Source organism: Antechinus flavipes, chromosome 6, assembly GCF_016432865.1.
Source record: "Antechinus flavipes isolate AdamAnt ecotype Samford, QLD, Australia chromosome 6, AdamAnt_v2, whole genome shotgun sequence".
Classification (NCBI taxonomy): Eukaryota; Metazoa; Chordata; class Mammalia; order Dasyuromorphia; family Dasyuridae; genus Antechinus; species Antechinus flavipes.
In genome coordinates, this window is record NC_067403.1 from 105,093,335 (window position 1) to 105,111,191 (window position 17,857).

Consider the following 17,857-nt stretch of genomic DNA (forward strand, 5'->3'; position numbering starts at 1 on the left):
TAATATGAATGAGAGAGTGATAGACACTGAGCTGTCTGTAATGGGGATGGCACCTAAGTTGTGAGCCTGTGTGACCAAGAGAATGATGACACCCTTGATAGTAATAGAGAAATTTTGGAACCTGGGAGTTTGGGGGGAAAAGATGAATTCAATTTTAGGCAGAGTCAGTTCTGTTTAATTTTGAAAGCTTCTCACAAGATTACTCCAACTACATGTAAGATATGAGTGATCACTATTCTCAAGATTGCTTTTTCCTACATGGAAAACATCCATATATTATTTCCCCAATTATTTATATTCTTCAGCTATTTCAAAGAAAATAAAATCTCAAATCCCCCAAATGTTGCTTCCAAAACATAATCTCGTATGTGTTCCTCTGACTGGTTGTCTTTCCTTCATTTTCTTTAGTGACATTTCACAATTTAAATAGCTTATTAAATGGAGGTCTTAGATTCCAAATATGGCAATTCAGCCACTTGAATGACAAATAAAATGATTCTATAAAAAAGTCAATTAAATGTTTTTTTTTCTTCTGTTATCTTCTTTCTTGTTTTGCCTTTAAAAGTTCTTGAGATGTTCTATCTTAATTTAACTTTTTGCAACCTCCATCATTTCTCAGAAAATGCTCATAACCGTTTGTCATCTTGTTAAGCCTTTAGAAATCAGTTTATATTCTAAAATATGTTTGCCTTATAACTGTAAAGATTATGCTCCATTAGATCATGATTGCTTGAGGATATCTTGGGGGGGGGTGTGAGATTATGGAAGTTTGCACAAGTTGAATGCCCATAGGAAATAATGGATGGTCTGTGCTAAAGTCTTTTCTTTTATGCATATTCTAATTTAAGAGTTAATTGTTCATTTAAATATTCAGGTTGAATGGTCATAATTTACCATCTTTTTTTTTAACTCATTTTTATCCTTTCATCCACTTTGCTATTGACTTATATTTTATTCTTATAATTCAATAGACTAATAAAATAGTCATTCCTTTCTGCTAAGATATGGTCAAATTCATTTTCTTGGGTCATTATTGGCACTCCTCATATTGAGTCCTTTTCTCTTCTTGATGAAAGTGTTTACAATACTTTACTGTGAAACTTTTTTTAAGCTATGTGAAGCTTTTAAAGCAGTCTTTTTGGTATTGGCTATTTTTTTCAATTGTTTCTTGATTCTGAAGACAGGAATTATTTTTTTTCCTGTTTTTGTCCTGTTTCCCATATATTGAAAAAGGCAGAGTTTCTGAAACATAGTAAGTCCTTAATAAATGTTCATTGAGGAATCGCACCATATTTTAATAATTTTTATTCCCCCCCTGTCCCTTTTTACTTTAGTCACTAATGTGAAGATATGGGTTCTTATCCAATTATTTCCAAAGCTTTTGTACTTCTTCATCTTTTACAACAGATATTGGCCCCAAAAAATGCAATCATTATGATGGCTTTTTTCACTTTAGTTCTCAATCATCAAGACAATATGATCAAATTTTCTTTCATTCACAATGAATCTTTATTATGCTAACTTCTTGCCTCTTGAAAAAGAACATAAAAGGAGAAGCTCAGCTGCAATGTCTACATCATTCCCGATATTGATATAGTTTACTTCCTCCAGTAGAAAATCACTTAATTAGGTTTTAGATAAAGTTTTAGAATACCTACATTCTAACTCAATATAGACTGATTAAAAATTGAGATTCTTAACTTCTTTGGTAATCTACAAAAGAATGGTCTTTGAGAAAATAAAATTATTCATTAACATCAAACTGTGTTTAGGCTTTATTGCTAATTTGCTATGTATTTTGATTAATTCAGCATTTAAAGATTTTCTTATCTGTAATATGAGAAAATAATACTGAATCATCCCTGAAGTTCTTTTTAACTCTCTGATCCTGTAAAAAATAAGTTTTTCAAGACTTGTTTCATATTTGTGCTAAGAAAATTTATCTTTACTTGATGGTTATGATATTTTACATTGAAATTTAGGCAGACTAGAAAAAAGTTCTCTCTAGAATATGAAGTGACAGAGATCCTAATTCTGAGCCACACTTTTGTTCTGGGTGCTTAAACATTTCAGAGAATTAGTATGTAGTAAGAAAAGACCCTCCCCACAAACTGTTTTTTTTTTTTTTTTTGCATCTTTGCAGAAAATTTGAGCCAGTCTTAATTGAGAAATATTGATGATGAGAAGCATGGCAAAAGAAGGTATTCAGATTTGATAGTGTGAAGGAGACATGGAGTTTGGGAATAGTAGAGGTGGCGAATAAAATGAAGTTAAATTAGTTGACAAGCTTCATTTTTAAGCATATTTAAATTCTCATTAAAAATTTTTTTATGTGTATCTGCTCTTTACATCCTAAATCCTAAATTTCCAGTGGGAAAACTGGTAAAGATTGCTTTTAATGAAAGGAGTCTGGTAGTATATACTATAGCTAGCTAACCACATTTAAACTTGATGAGACTCGAGGAAAACATATTGGTTTTGCAGAAATTCACTGGAAACACATGGGAATTGAAAGCAGAATCAGGAAGGAAGGGCCACCTTATCCTTAAAAGGATTATGCCCCTACAATAACAACATTTATGGGGTCATTTGTGCCTGGAATTCTGAGACCCATGCATCAAGAGAGAAAGTGAAAATAATAGTGGCTTGTTATCTTGCACAATATCATTTTATAGAGAATACAAGCTGTTGAATTATCCACAATCAAATGACTCCACTAAGTATAGTTTAAGTATTACTGTAAAGGTGATGATCTTTGCTTTGGGATATCCAGATTCACCAAACATTTCTGGATTTTATCTTTGATTGTGTCCAACTCCAACCTATTCAAAATATATAAAAAGTGACAGCAGACAGTAATATAATGTTTACTACCTTTGAAAATTCATATCCCCTTTAAACAAGTATGTTTACAAAGAATATCTAAAAAGCATGAAAAATTGCTGTTTGGAAATAAAACCAAAGAAATTCATTTTAGAGATGCTAGCATCATTATTGAAAATATATTTGATCATCTAGAATTTACTTTTCTAAAGTTATTGCTTTACTAGTGCTATTTCTGCAAATCCTCTGTCAAGTAAATTAGGCACATAGCATGTTAGTGTGAAATGAATATCCATCTTGAAAAAAATAGATAAATTCATCTATCCAAATTTGAAAAATAATTGATATTTAAAGACTTTTCCTAAGTTTTAATGATTACTGTTAGAGATTTTTGAAACAGTATGCTAGCATAGCAAATCCTCTTAATAAAATCACCTGCAGGTACATGATTTATAAGAACCCGAAGCAGAGGGGATTTAAGGAACAATCTCTTCAGAAATCTCTGAGCCTCTTCTGAAATATTTGAGAAAAAATGTGAGAATGATGTGAAGGACTGATTAGCTGATTTGGAAAAGCTGATTTTTACAGATCCATGAAATTGTTTTACATCCTGTAACCAAAAGGAATTGTCTTGTTGTACATTGTAAGTATATCCATAGAGGTCTCATCGATGAATTATGAGTATATAATATATAGTATCTCTCATTATATTATACATGCATATATATGATTATATACATGCATGCTTATATATATATGCACTTTCTGTTTGTCTGTAACCAAGATTTTTAATCTATTCATCTTCCTGGCTCATATGCCTACTCTTAGTTTCTTATATCATGACTGACTCTTTAGTTAACCATAAGAGCTTCAATATGATTAAGTACTATGTGCAAATGGCCTAGTCATCAGCAATAATTAACTTGTAATAGTGGTTTATATAACTTAATGTGTTCTATGTATGCATGGAGTATACTTTTTCAGGGAATTTTTTTTTAAGTTTGTGGAATATGTTTCCATAGTTGTCATACTGACGAAGAAAAATCAGATCAAAAGGTGAAAGAAAAAACTAGGGGAAAAAATAACAAGCAAACAACAGCAGCAACAAGAAAGTGAAAATATTCTGATCCATTTTCAATCTTCACAGTTCTCTCTCTGGATATGAATGGCTCTTTCCATCACAAGTTTATTGGAATTACCTTGAATCACCTCATGGTTGAAAAGAGCCAAGTCCATCACAGTTGATCACCACATAATCTTGTTGTTACTGTTTTTTCTATTTACAATATTCTCTTGGTTCTATTCATTTCACTTAACATCAATTCATACAAGTCTTTCCAGGATTTTCTGAAATCAGTCTTCTTATCATTTCTTATACAACAATAATATTACATTATATTCATATACCATAATTTATTCAGCCATCCCCCAACTGATAATCATCCACTCAATTTCCAGTTCCTTGCTAGTATAAAAGGATTGATACAAACATTTTCATGTATGGGGGGCCTTTTTTTCTTTTTTATGCTCTCTTTGAGATACACACCAGTAAAGCCACTGCTCAATCAAAGGGTATAAACAATTTGATAGCCTATTGGGCATAGTTCCAAGTTGTTTTCCAGAATATTTGTATCAATTGCAACTCCACCAACAATGCATTAGTGTTTAATTTTTCTCACATCTCCTTCAATATTTATCATTATCTTTTCCTATCATCTTAGGTGATCTGAGATGTATAAAATGGTACCTCCTGTCTTAATTTGCATTTCACTAATCAATAGTGATTTAGGAGATTTTTTAATATACCTAGAAATGAACTTAATTTCATCATCTGAACATTGTCTATTTGTATCCTGTGAACATTTGTCAACTGGGGAAAAGTTTGTATTCTTATCCATTTTAATGAACTTATTATATATTTTTAAAATGAGGGCTTTATCCAAAACACTGGTTATAATAATTCCCCCCCTCCCCAGTTTTCTGTTTCCTTTCTAATCTTGGCTGCATTGATTTTCTTTATACAAAACCTTTTTTAATTTAATATAATCAAAATTATCCATTTTTTTATTTCATAATGTTCTCTAGGTCTTTTCTGGCCATAAATTCCTTCCTTCTCCACAGATCTGAGAGGTAAACTACCCCCTGTTCTCCTAATTTGTATTACCCTTTTTGTCTAAATCATGAATCCTTTTGATCTTATGTTACTATAGGGTGTTAGGTGTTGGCCAATACTTGATTTCTGCCATACTATTTTCCAGTTTTCCCAGGAATTTTTACCAAATAGTAAGTCCTTGTTCCTGAAGCTGGAATCTTTGGGTTTATCTAGTGTTTTCTTACTATACTAGATTTGATTGCTACTACTGCTTTATAGTAAACTATACTTACTTCAAGTAGTAAGTCCTTGTTCCCGAAGCTGGAATCTTTGGGTTTATCTCATGTTTCCTTACTACACTAGATTTGATTGCTACTACTACTTTATAATATAATTTTATTGAATTGAGAGATCACATTCATTTCCTTTTTTTTTCATTAGTTTCCTTGAAATTCTTGACTTTTTGTTCTTCCAGATGAATTTTGTTATTATTTTTCTATCTTTATCTTGACAGTTTGATTGGTATGGCACTGAATAAATAGACCAATTTAGGTAGAATTGTTATTTTTATTATATTAGTTCAGCCTACTTATGAACACTTAATATTTTTCCAATTTTTTAGATCTACCTTTGTGTGAACAGTGTTTTGTGATTTTGTTCATATAGTACCAGGCTATGTCTTTGCAGGTAAATTCCCAAATATTTTATTTACAGTTATTTTATATGAGATTTTTCTTTCTATCTCTTGCTGGGTGACTTTGTTAATAACATATAGAAATGTCATTTATTTGTAGGGTTTATTTTGTATCCTGCAACTTTTTAAAATTAATTGCTTCTAGTAGTTGATTCGATTCTCTTGAATATTCTGCAGAGTAATAAATTTGTTTTCTCATTTCCTATATTAATTTATCCCCATTACATATAACACTTGCTGATATTTTGAGGTAGATAATCTTTATCATTTTAAGGAAAACTCCATTTATTCCTATATTCTATTATATTTTTAATAGGAATGGATGTTGTATTTTGTCAAAAGCTTTTTTCCTTCAATTGAGATAATCATATGATTTCTGTTAATTTGGTTATTGATATGGTCAATTATGGCTACAGTTTTCCTGATATTGAACCAACCCTGCATTCCTGATGTAAATTCTACTTGGTCATAGAGTATCATCCTGCTGATAAGTTGCTGTAATCTCTTTGCTAATATTTTATTTAAGATTTTTGCACCAATATTCATTAGAAAAATTGGTCAATAATTTTCTTCCTCAATTTTGGCCCTTCCTGGTTTAAATATCAGCATTATATATGTCATAAAAAGTATTTTATGGGAACTCTTCCTATTTTTCCAAATAGTTTATATAGTATTGGAATTAGGTATTCTTTAAATGTTTGATATAATTCACTTGTAAATCCATCTACCCTAGAGATTTTTTTGTAGGGAGTTCATTAATGGCTTGCTCAATTTCTTTTTTTTTTTCCATAAAGTAGGACTATTTAATTATTTCCTCACTTGTTAATCTGGACAATCTATATTTTTGTAAGTATTCATCCATTTGTCTTAGATAATCAGATTTATTGACATATGATTAGATGTAAAGTAGGTCCTAATTATTTCTTTGATTTCTTCTTCATTGGTGATAAGTTCATCCATTTTATTCTTGATAATAATAACTGGGTTTTCTTCTTTCATTTTTCTAAACAAATTAATTAATAATTTATCTATTTTTAATAAAACCAACTTAATTTTATTTATTAGCTCAATAGTTTTATTAAGCTCTCCTTTGATTTTCAGAATTTCAAATTTGTTATTCAATTTATGGTTCTTATTTTGTTCTTTGTCTAACTTTTTTAGCTGAATATCCAATTCACTGATCTTTTCTTTCTCTGTTTTAGATGTAAGTATCTAGTAATATAGAATTTCCCATAAGAACTGCTTTGGCTACATCCCTGAAACACTATTTTTCAATGAACAAAGCTCTGCTTTTTTTTTTTTTTTTTTTTTTTGCCTTCCTCTTTTCTCTGTTGAACATGTAAAATCAAACAGAACAAATTCATATTGGCTGTGCTTCTCCTCCATTTCTTTCTTGGTTTATGCTTTGTGTCTGCCACAGCTCTATCAATATGTGTGTAGCATGGTTTCATTTTGAGAATGATACTACCTAGAGTTCCTGGAAGAGATAAAAAAAGAGATGACCTGGAAAACAGATGTTTTAATCATGATATGTTGTTGCACAATGTTCTGGTTCTCATCTTTTCACTTTGCATAAGTTCACAGTCTTTCCAAGTTTTTATGAGAGCATATAGCTCATTATTTCTTATAACACAATAGTATTCCATCAAAAACACATACCATAATTTATTTAGCCATTCCCTAATTGAGGAGAATCCCCTCAATTTCTAGTTCTCTACTACCAGAAAAAGACTGCTACTTTTTCTTTTTGTTTTTTATCTCTTTGGGTTTATAGATCTAGTAGTGGTATTGAGGAGTCAAAGGATATGCATAGTTTTATAACCTTTCAGCAATTGTTTCAAGTTAATAGTGTATAATTGATGAAATAGTTCAAAACTCCTCCAACAGTCTCAATTTTCCCATTTCTACTTCAACATTTGTCATTTTCCTTTTCCATCCTATTAATTACCCAATATAATAAGTGTTAAGTGGTACTTCAGAATTGTTTTAATTTGCATTTCTCTATTCAGTATTGATTTAGATCATATTTTCATGCAGCTGTAGATAACTTTGATTATTCCATCTAAAAATTGGCTATTCATATATTTTGATAACTTTTAAAAGTTTATAAGTTCTATAACTTGAAAGCAGTGCAATAATAGGTTGAAATTTGAAGATTTGTTTTTCATTACTCATTTCTACTGACAAATGAGGGGAAATCTTCATCTAGGCTGGGACAAATTTAGATTTAGATCACAGTGGCAGAAATAACAATTTGTTTTATATCAGATCACTTTAGCAGCACTTAAAGCTGCCAGTTTCCTGGCCTGAGCAATTCCTAAGATTCTGGAATAGCACAAAACTCAACAAATTATCATTAACATAAAGTCCTAGTTCAAAAAATGAGCTAAAAATGTAAGTGAGCAAAAAAAATCCCACTATGAAAAAGTCATATCAAAAGGCACTCAAGACAAACCCAGAAAAAAATGAAATAGCTCAAAATATCCTCATGCCCAATTCATTGATCTCCTCTTTCTCTATTTTATTCATATTTATAAATATAAAATTTCCCTAAGAACTGCTTTGGATGCTTCACATAGGTTTTGATTGTCATTCTCTTGGATAAAATTATCTATTATTTCTATCATTTGTTCTTTGACTCAATCATTCTTTGCAATTAGATTATTTAATTTCCGATTGGCTTTTATTCTATTTTTTCCTGGACCTTTATTTATCTCATTGTCTTCTGAAAAGGAAACATTTAGTATTTCTGCCTTTCTGTATTTGATTGTAGGTTTTTATGTCCTAATAAACAATCATTTTTAAAAGATGTACTGCTGAGAAAAACATGTATTTCTTTCTGTCCCTATTCAGTTCTTTCAGAAGTCTATTATATCTAAGTTTTTTTGTATTTTATTAACCTGCCTAATAATTCAAAATGTCTGAAACAAAGCTTCAAGAGAAAAAAAAAAACATTTTGAGAATGAGACCACCTAGAGTTCCTTGAAGAGATGAAAAAAGAGGTGACCTGGAAAACAGATCAAAGAGAAGAACCAAAATCAAAACCAAAACACTGGACTACTATATACCATGCCCAAAACAAAGGCATAGACATTATATTTCTTTTTAAAGTTTCAGAGTTAAGATGGTGAAGAAAAGACAGCTGAGCTTTCCTCAGAACCCTTCTTAAATAACTTTTAATAATTCCTTAAAACAAATTTTGGAGTGGCAAAACCCATAAATGGGATGGGATGAAAAATCTTTTCACCCAAAGATGACTTAGAAGATTAGCAAGAAGGAAAGTTCTATAGCACTAGTGTGAGAGTATAGTACAATCTATTGCAGACCAGCCAGCACACACAAAGCTGCAAGGATCTAGGAGAAGGCCTTGGGAGTCATGGATTCATCAACAGAAATGGGAAAATAATTTTTAAAAATTCTGACTGTAGAAAGTTACTATGGTGGCAAGGAAGATCAAAATAAATAACCAGAAGAAGACAACAAAGTCAATATTTCTATATCTAATCCTCCAAGAAAAAAATGTAAATTGAGATCAGGACATGAAAGAAATGAAAAAGAAATTTTAAAATGAAGTAAAAGAGATTTAGGAAAAAATGGGAAAAGAAATAATAGTGATGCAATAAAATCATGAGAAAAGAGTAAATAGTTTGGTAAAGGAGGCACAAAAACATACACAAGAAAGTTAAGACATTAACAAACAATATAAGTTAAGACATTAATAAACAATATACCAAATAATAAAAAGATGTAAAAAGCCAGGGAAAAGTATACCTTGAAAAGCAGTATTAGTCAAAAGGGGAAAAAATGTACAAAAATTCTCTAGAGAAGAACTACTTAAAAAGTGCTGAGCAAATGAAACCAAGGAACAAAAATTCACTGAAGAAAAACATCTCCTTAAAAAGTAGAATTGATGAAATGGAAAAGGAGATATAAAAGTTCACTGAACAAAATTCCTTAAAAGTTAAAACTGAACAAGTAAAAACTAGTGACTTTAGGAGGACTCAGGGAACATTTTTTTAAAAAGAAGAAAAAAATAGAAGACTGAAATATCTCACTGGAAAAAACAAATGACCTGGAAAATAAATCCAGGAAAGATAATTTGAAAATTATTAGACTTCCTGAAAGTCATGATAAAAAAAAAAAAAAGAACCTAGACATCATCCAGCCCAAGCCCCAACACCAGCAAAGCAGGACTCTGTGGCTTTAGCACACTAGATCTTATAGGGGGATACAGATAGTCCTAAAAATTCAAGAGCAGAACACAAGGCTTATTGTCAGGTCTTTTGATGTATCTCTAAAAGCAGCTGCACAAAACTATTGATGCTTGTGAAAATGCACCTGCCACCCTGGAAACAGAGTCCTATTTTTTTTAATGTTAAACATGGTAATATATATATATATAATATATATATATATATATATATATATATATATATATATATATATATATATATATATATTAAATCCAATATAAGGATATATGTTTATACAATTATCTTGCTGCACAAGAAGAATTAGATCAAAAAGGGAAAAAAATGAGAAAGAAAATAAAATTCAAGCAAACAATAACTGATTTAAAAAAACAATAACTGATTCCAATACTATAAGATAACAGGAAAAGATAACGATGAATGTTGGAGGTGTGGGAAAACTGAGACACTAATTCATTGTTGGTATAATTGTTAATGGATCCATAGTTTTTCTCAGTGATACTACAACTTAAAATCATCTTGAATGATTTATTTGTTTATTTTTGCTGGATGTTATGGATTTTAAATTTTTTGATGGCAGCATTTTATTCTCAAAATGCATGTACATATAGTTTTTAACATTCACTTCTGCAAAGCTGTGTTCTAAATGCCTCTCCCTCCCATCCCCCCATTCCCCTCCATAGACAGCCAGCAATCCAATATAGGTTAAATATGTGTAATTCTTCTAAAAATATTTCTACATGAATCATCCTGCACAAGAAAAATAAGATCAAAAAGGGGGGAAATGAGAAAAATCATAAGCAAGCAACAATTAAAAAGGTGTGGAATACTATGTTGAGATATCCTGAAGAATTTATGGTGAAAAACGCTATTCACTTTCAAAGAAAAAACTGGAGTATCAATGCTGATTGAAGCATATTTTAATTTACTTGATTATTTTAATTTTTACTGTTGATTTGTTCTATCTTTTCTTTTATATCATGACTAAAATTAGCATGACTACTATGTATTATTTTTATCAAATTGCCTTCTCAAGGAAGAGGAACTGTAAGAAGAAAGCTAGGGAATTTAGAACTCAAAATGAAAAATAAAAGATAAATGTTAAAAACATTTCATATGTAATTGAGAAAAAATTAATAAAAGTTAAATGAGAAAAAAGTTCTATAAATGTCAAATGGATATTTTATTCTGAATGAATTTTAGAGACCATATTTTTCATATTTGAAGTTAGAAAATATTTTGGTGGTCTTCAGATCCAATTCCTTCATTTTACATATGAAGAAACTGAGGCCCAGAAATAATATGACTTTCTCTAAGAAATGTCCACAATAGGCCTCAGAATTTTGAACATAGCTCCTTTGAATGTAGAACTAGTGCTTTTATGTTGTTTTACTTTGTGTATCTAGGGATACAAACATATTATTTAAATTCTCCATTTATGGTTTCTGGTCCATGCAATGTTCTGTGATAATTTATATCTTTTTCTTTAAAAAAAATCTCTTTCCTGCTGTAGGCTGAATTGAACAGACTGGCTGGCATATATGATCAATGAGAATTTTTTTTAAGCGTATTATATGTCATCAAATAAAAATATGATGGGAAAAAAGATGGATTAGTCATATGGGAAGATCATGTGGATACTACATAACTAAAATGTTCCAAATATATTTTTCTGAGTTTAGAAGGAAATTTTAAAAAATACTATGTAGACTCCCTTTTGCATACTTATGGGAGGACATGGATGAGGGTCACATATGATAGATAGGAAGGATGGGTAACAATCTTTATGATTGCTTTTGGAATATTAACATCTTCTGAAATGATCTTGGTATTATTCAAATACTTAAGTGAGAGAGTCTTCCACAATACAAGTACAATATATCTTTCCTTGTAGTAATGTGGAAAAGGAGTTCTTTAGTGGGAACCTATTTCATCTGCCTATAATAGCACAGATTCAATGGCTTTTCCTTTCTTGATGTTCTTAAATATTATTTCTACTTCCTCATTTGAAGTCATGTAAAGTCATATGAGAGTTGAAATGTTGTTCCACTATCATTGATAACAAAATACTGTATTATCTATATTGCCAAAACTGTTGTATATAGTGACTATTCTACCTTAAGTTTTATTCAAAAATGTTCCTTGCATCATCTTATTTTCATCTCTTAACAGGTTTATTTCCCCTTTCATTGGTATTCCTTTTTATGTGAGGAAATGCTCTTTCACCATCTCCCATACTTACTTATCTATACTTACCACCATTTATATCATTCATACATATCACCATACCATACATACCATACACCACCATCCATACAAATGAGTTTGTTTCCTAAGTTTTTATTGTCTATGGGTTGCCATATTTCTTCAAATAACAAAAATTAAAATATATATATTTATTGTAAGCAGAGTTATCTTTTGACATAATTTTGTTCACATTTTTACATAAATCAGATTTTTCTAAGAAATATGGATAATACTGATTTCTTTACTCTTATTTCTATTTTTTTCAGAATTAACAGTTTCTAAAGATAGCTTAAAGTTGGAATTATTCACAGTGACTTTTCTTTTTGAATTAATCTATTTTCATTTTTTATTTTTCAAATTTCAATTTATATTAAATTTAATTATTTAAACATTTCATTCAATTATTTATTTCTTATTTTTAAGTTAAATGCAAAATAGAAAAAGAAAAAAAAAACATTGCCATATGCACAGATATATAATATAAAGCAATAAATTTCCTTTTCCATCTTTGCTTCCTTGTAGGTTTTCTTTTGTTCTCTATTGTATACCTTTTTTACTTCATTTTCCCCTTTCTCCTCCTACACTCCAAATTAATGTCTTTTCTCTTGGTTTTTATCTTTGCTTTTACTAGTAGAAGATAATATTATACAAGGTATGCTATTTTAAAAAAGACTTCATTGTCAATATTCATTCATTTCCTATATTTAAGAAAGTCAGACTCTGTTTTTAATAATATTTATTCGAATACTTTTTAAATTTATTCTTAAAAATAATTTTTATGCAGAGTTGAGGTATATAAATATTATATATAATTATATAATCTTCACTTCTTAAATATTGTATTATTGTTGATAATGCTTTAGCCTCCACTTATTAAAATCATGAGCTTCATTGCATATATTAATTTTGAATGATCTTGTCAAGTTCTCAATATCATTGTTCTTCATCCTTTGAAAGGCATAGCAAGGCACAGCAAACATTTATTAAACACTGACCATGTGCCAGGAAAATCAGTACATACTGGATATATACACACAAAAACAAAGAAAGACATTTCCTAACTCTAAGGACCTTAGATTCTAGTGGAAGAACACACATAAGAGAGCTGTGATATGGAGAAAGAGAAAGGTTGAAACGACCATTTTTTTAAGTTCAGAAAGGCAGAAGCAGCCCTTGTGAAGGAATAAAGGTTGATTGGATCTGGGCTTTTTCACCAAATATAGACTCCAAGAGAAATCACCAATGGGAAAAAGAGCCAACTCCTGAGAGGGATACTCTGTCTTGAGAAAGAAAGTGTGGCTAGGTGTATTAAGGTGAGAAGACTTTAGGCACTCGGGAAAATTCTTAACCGGACAGCACCTGAGGCATCATTTTGAAGTAGAAAAACAGGAATAGAGTTGGCGGAAGAGTAAAGATTAGTTGGCCTGGGTCAAGAAGGTATGAGGAGAAAGTCATCAATGGGAAAAGGGGAATAGCCAATAGATTGTGGTATCTATATAGTGATTATCTTTAGAGTGATATATTTATTTAAATTCATTATATATACTGCAAGGGAAGATGACCAAGTATCTTTTAATTTCATTTATATATCTCTCATAGCATAGTATTTCTTTGTGTTCTGACATCAATATAGTCACATCATATTGTCTATATTCTTGTTTATTCCAGAATTATGGAATAAATTGTTCATTAGATAAGAATTTCATAGAATAAAAATATATAAATTCCTTTCTTATTTCCTTCTTTACCTTTATATACTATTCAGTCACACTGTGGAACGAAAGGGGACAATCAAGACTCAAGAATATTCTGAAATGTTTGTGTTTCACGGAGTGCCCTTGATAAAGAATTCAAGCCCATTGTTCAACCTGTTAGTAAAGAATACTTCCATACATAGTTAGACTGATTCTTAGACGTATTCTTTTACCAGAACTTTTAGAATTTCTAGCACTTTACTATACATAATTCTTTTTCTAACAAGTAAACTGAAGAGCCAGAGGAAACTATAATTAAATAACTGAGTCTTAAAATTGCTATTATAGGTGTATAATTTTAAAAAATGTTTCCTGGATCCCCAGTAAATATAAACTACCAAAGAAGATTTTCATAATGTTCATATTACAACTATTTTTTCACCATTGTGATGAACAATATGATACTGTGGAGATTTTATAAAAGCAATTTGAAAATTGTGTAATTGCTACATATGAATAAGCAGAATCTTGTGTTTCTTACACTTACCAATAGCTTGTAATCTAATATTATAGTCCTCTTGATTTTATTTCTTCATTTGATACTCTATATGCTACTTGGAAATTGCTTACTATAAAAAAGTCTGAATGACCTATCAGGTCAGTAGCTAACCCTTCAAATTACTTATTAAAAAAATAAAAGTAACCAGACTTTTCTAAAATGTTAAATAATTTCCCCACCCCCAGAACTAGTATTGTCTTTGACTACCTAAAATCATCTCCATGCTATGATAACAGATCAACTAAAACTTTGCAAGGCATATATAAGAAATATTTAGGCTGAGTCACAAAATAAATGCATAATATTTCTGAATATTGAGAGGTTCTTCAAAGGAATGTGCAACAATATATTTAGGGTCCCCATATGAATCATAGTGCCATAAGTAATGTGAAATTTCAATTAATTATGAAAATCCCAAATAAGCCGGATAATTAAATATCACCAGGTTTTTATAACATACACAGATCCTACAGATTTTCAGTCATGCTACTTTAATAGGTCTATTCCTTGGGCTAGGATTCTATCATACATGTGTTCTACACTGTCTCTCTCATACCATGATTATTTAAATAGTCTATAACCAAAATTTATATGTAAAATCTAAATATGACATAATACATTTATGTTTTCCAAGTTCTTCAGTGATCAGAAATATGCATGCACACTTTGTGTGTATGCATATACAAATACCTTTATATATTTATGCATATAAACACATTCATATAATTAAATTCTGTTAAATCAATTATATAATATTTTATTATAAATAATGTGTTTATATATGTTCAAATTTTAATAGCTTAAACTTATGCTAAGACTTTTGAAACATCTTCCATGTATTTATCATCAAAAAACTTCAATATTTCAAAAATATGTTATTTAAATGATTTGAATATTGCCTCTATCAATACAAAGCACAATCCCTCTTTGTGTTAGTTTGTGATCATTATGAGTAGCTTTAGTCAAATAATAGTAACAATAATTTCTTGGTGACTAATTTTCCACTGATGGTCTCCTCTAAACATACTAGCCCATGTTTAACAGATATATACATATAATTTTTTAAAAAATCTATACTCAAAACAATTCCAGTTTAGTAAGACTAGCCAGATCTCATATTTCATTAGAAATACAAGAAGAGGGCTTTCATGAGGTCCCTTAAATGGCAATTTTCAATGTATTTATATTCTCATTAATGTGGTCTTTTTTTTCTGTGATGCAGAACATACTATATCTATGATTTCTTATCCTGAATGTCTTCTGTTCATATCCTCACATAGTTCCCATATAAACTAAAATTCTAAAAACTTTCCTTATATCTGATAGCTACCAGGATATTTATCTCTTATGACTCATTCTTATTAGATGATCTCTCCACCTTCCTTTCTGATTAGGCATCTTTGATACAATATGTTCTTATATCACTTAAGGCATGTGGATTGCTATTGATATTGAATGTGGATTGATTTCATTTGGTTTCTCTAAACTTACAAGTGATCCATTATTTTGATTCCTCAAAGATCACGGTATTCCATGATTTGGAATCAAATTATATCACTAGAAGAATGTTTTTTTTTTTTAAATTGTAGCAAGTTTATTTATTTTTAATATACATTGCTTTATTGATCAGGTTGGAAGAGAAAAATCAGAGCAAAAGAAAAAGATTGGAGAAAAATGGGAGAGATTAAAAAAAAGAAAAAAAGTCTTGGTTTGTATTGAGTCTTCTTAATTCTTTTTTCTGGATTCAGATGGCATTTTCTGTCTGAAGACTATGGGAATTGCTTTGGATCAGTGAACCACTGAGAAGAACCACGCCTTTCATAGGGATCATTGCATATTCTTGCTATTATTATGTACAATATATTCCTGGCCTGCTTTTTTTCCACTCAGGATCAATTTGTGTAAATCTTTCTAGGCCTTTCTATAATCAGTTTGTTCATCATTTTTATGGGAATAATACTATTCCATTGCCTTCATATACCACAACTTGTTCAGCCATTCCCCAATTGATGGACATCAACTTATTTTCCAATTCTTTGCTATCATAAAAAGAGCTACTGCAAACATTTTTGTTTGCAAAAGGGGATCCTTTCCCCTCTTTTATGACATCCTTGGGACACAGATCATGGCACTGCTGAGTCAAAGAGCACACACGTTCCATAGCCTTTTGGCTATAGATTATATAATATGGAATAATATATATTATATATAATATAATACAAAATAATAATTCCAGATTGTTCTCTAGGATTATTTTACACCGCCACCAACAATGTATGTGTTCCAGTTTTCCCACAATCCCTCCAACATTTATCATTATATTTTCCTGTCATCTTAGCCAAGCACAGAGATTGAAATGGTATCTCACACTTGTTTTAATTTCCATTTCTCTAATCAATAATGCTTTAGAACATTTTCATATTACTATAGATGGCTTTGATTTCATGATCTGAAAATTGTCTCTTCATATCCTTTGACCATTTATCAATTGGAGAATGACTCATATTCTTATAAAATTGACACAGTTCTTTATATATTTTAGAAATGAGACCTTTATCAGAAAAACTGGCTGTTAGCATTTTCCCCAGTTTTGTACTTCCTTTTTAATCTTCTTTCTGTGGGTTTTGTTTGTGCAAAAACTTTTTAATTTAATGTAATAAAAGTTGTCCATTTTGCCTTTTATAATGTTCTCTAGTTCTTTGGTCAAAAATTTCTCCCTTCTTCAAAGATCTGATAGATAAATCATCCCTTGTTCTCTTTATTTGTTTATAATATCATCCTCTATGCCCAAATCATGTATCCATTTTGACATTATTTTGATATGGGGTATGATATGTAGATCTATATGCTGAGTTTCTGACATGTCATTTTCCAGTTTTCCCAGCAATTTTTGTCAGATAAAAAGTTTTTATCCCAGAATTTGGAGTTTGGGGGTTTATCAAATACTAAATTGTTATAGGCCTTGATTATTGTGTCATGTGTGTCTGATTTATTCCACTGATCCACCAATATGTTGCTGTTGTTGTTTAAGATGAGTTTTAGTTTAGGTGAAAGCATTTTAAAGAGCAATAGCAATAAATGTATAACTCAATCAGAATCTTCAATTATGTATTTCACTATTAGTGAACTGTTTAGGACTTCTATTTTAGTACAAATAGAAAAGGAGAATACATACTAATGAGAGTTAGAATAGTATCATTTAAAAGCAAAATTTGTTTATATAAATAACTAATGTAATTTTATGTAATTATATAATATCAAAATCTATATTATTGATTATGGTTTATATTACAAATCATATGTTTTATTTATATATGGTATATATTATAAATTATATTTATAACCATATAAGATATAATAATTTTCATTAGCAATTTTAGCTAATGATAAAAGCAATAATTGTTGAATTTTAAAAATGAATGGCATTCTAAATTTATTTTCTGGATAATATATATACAAACAGTCATTAAAGTTGTATGAAAATACCACAATTGAAACAAAATGTTTAATTATACTGATTGTGTAAACTTCTTTTGC

The 17,857-nt window shown here is 29.8% G+C and overlaps 1 protein-coding gene across 2 annotated transcripts in view; it reads left to right on the forward strand.

The window, feature by feature from the left end:
• Nucleotides 1-17,857, forward strand: part of GALNTL6 (polypeptide N-acetylgalactosaminyltransferase like 6) — a 1,500,784-nt gene that overhangs the window by 701,127 nt on the left and 781,800 nt on the right. The gene's annotated exons all lie outside the window — the stretch shown is intronic.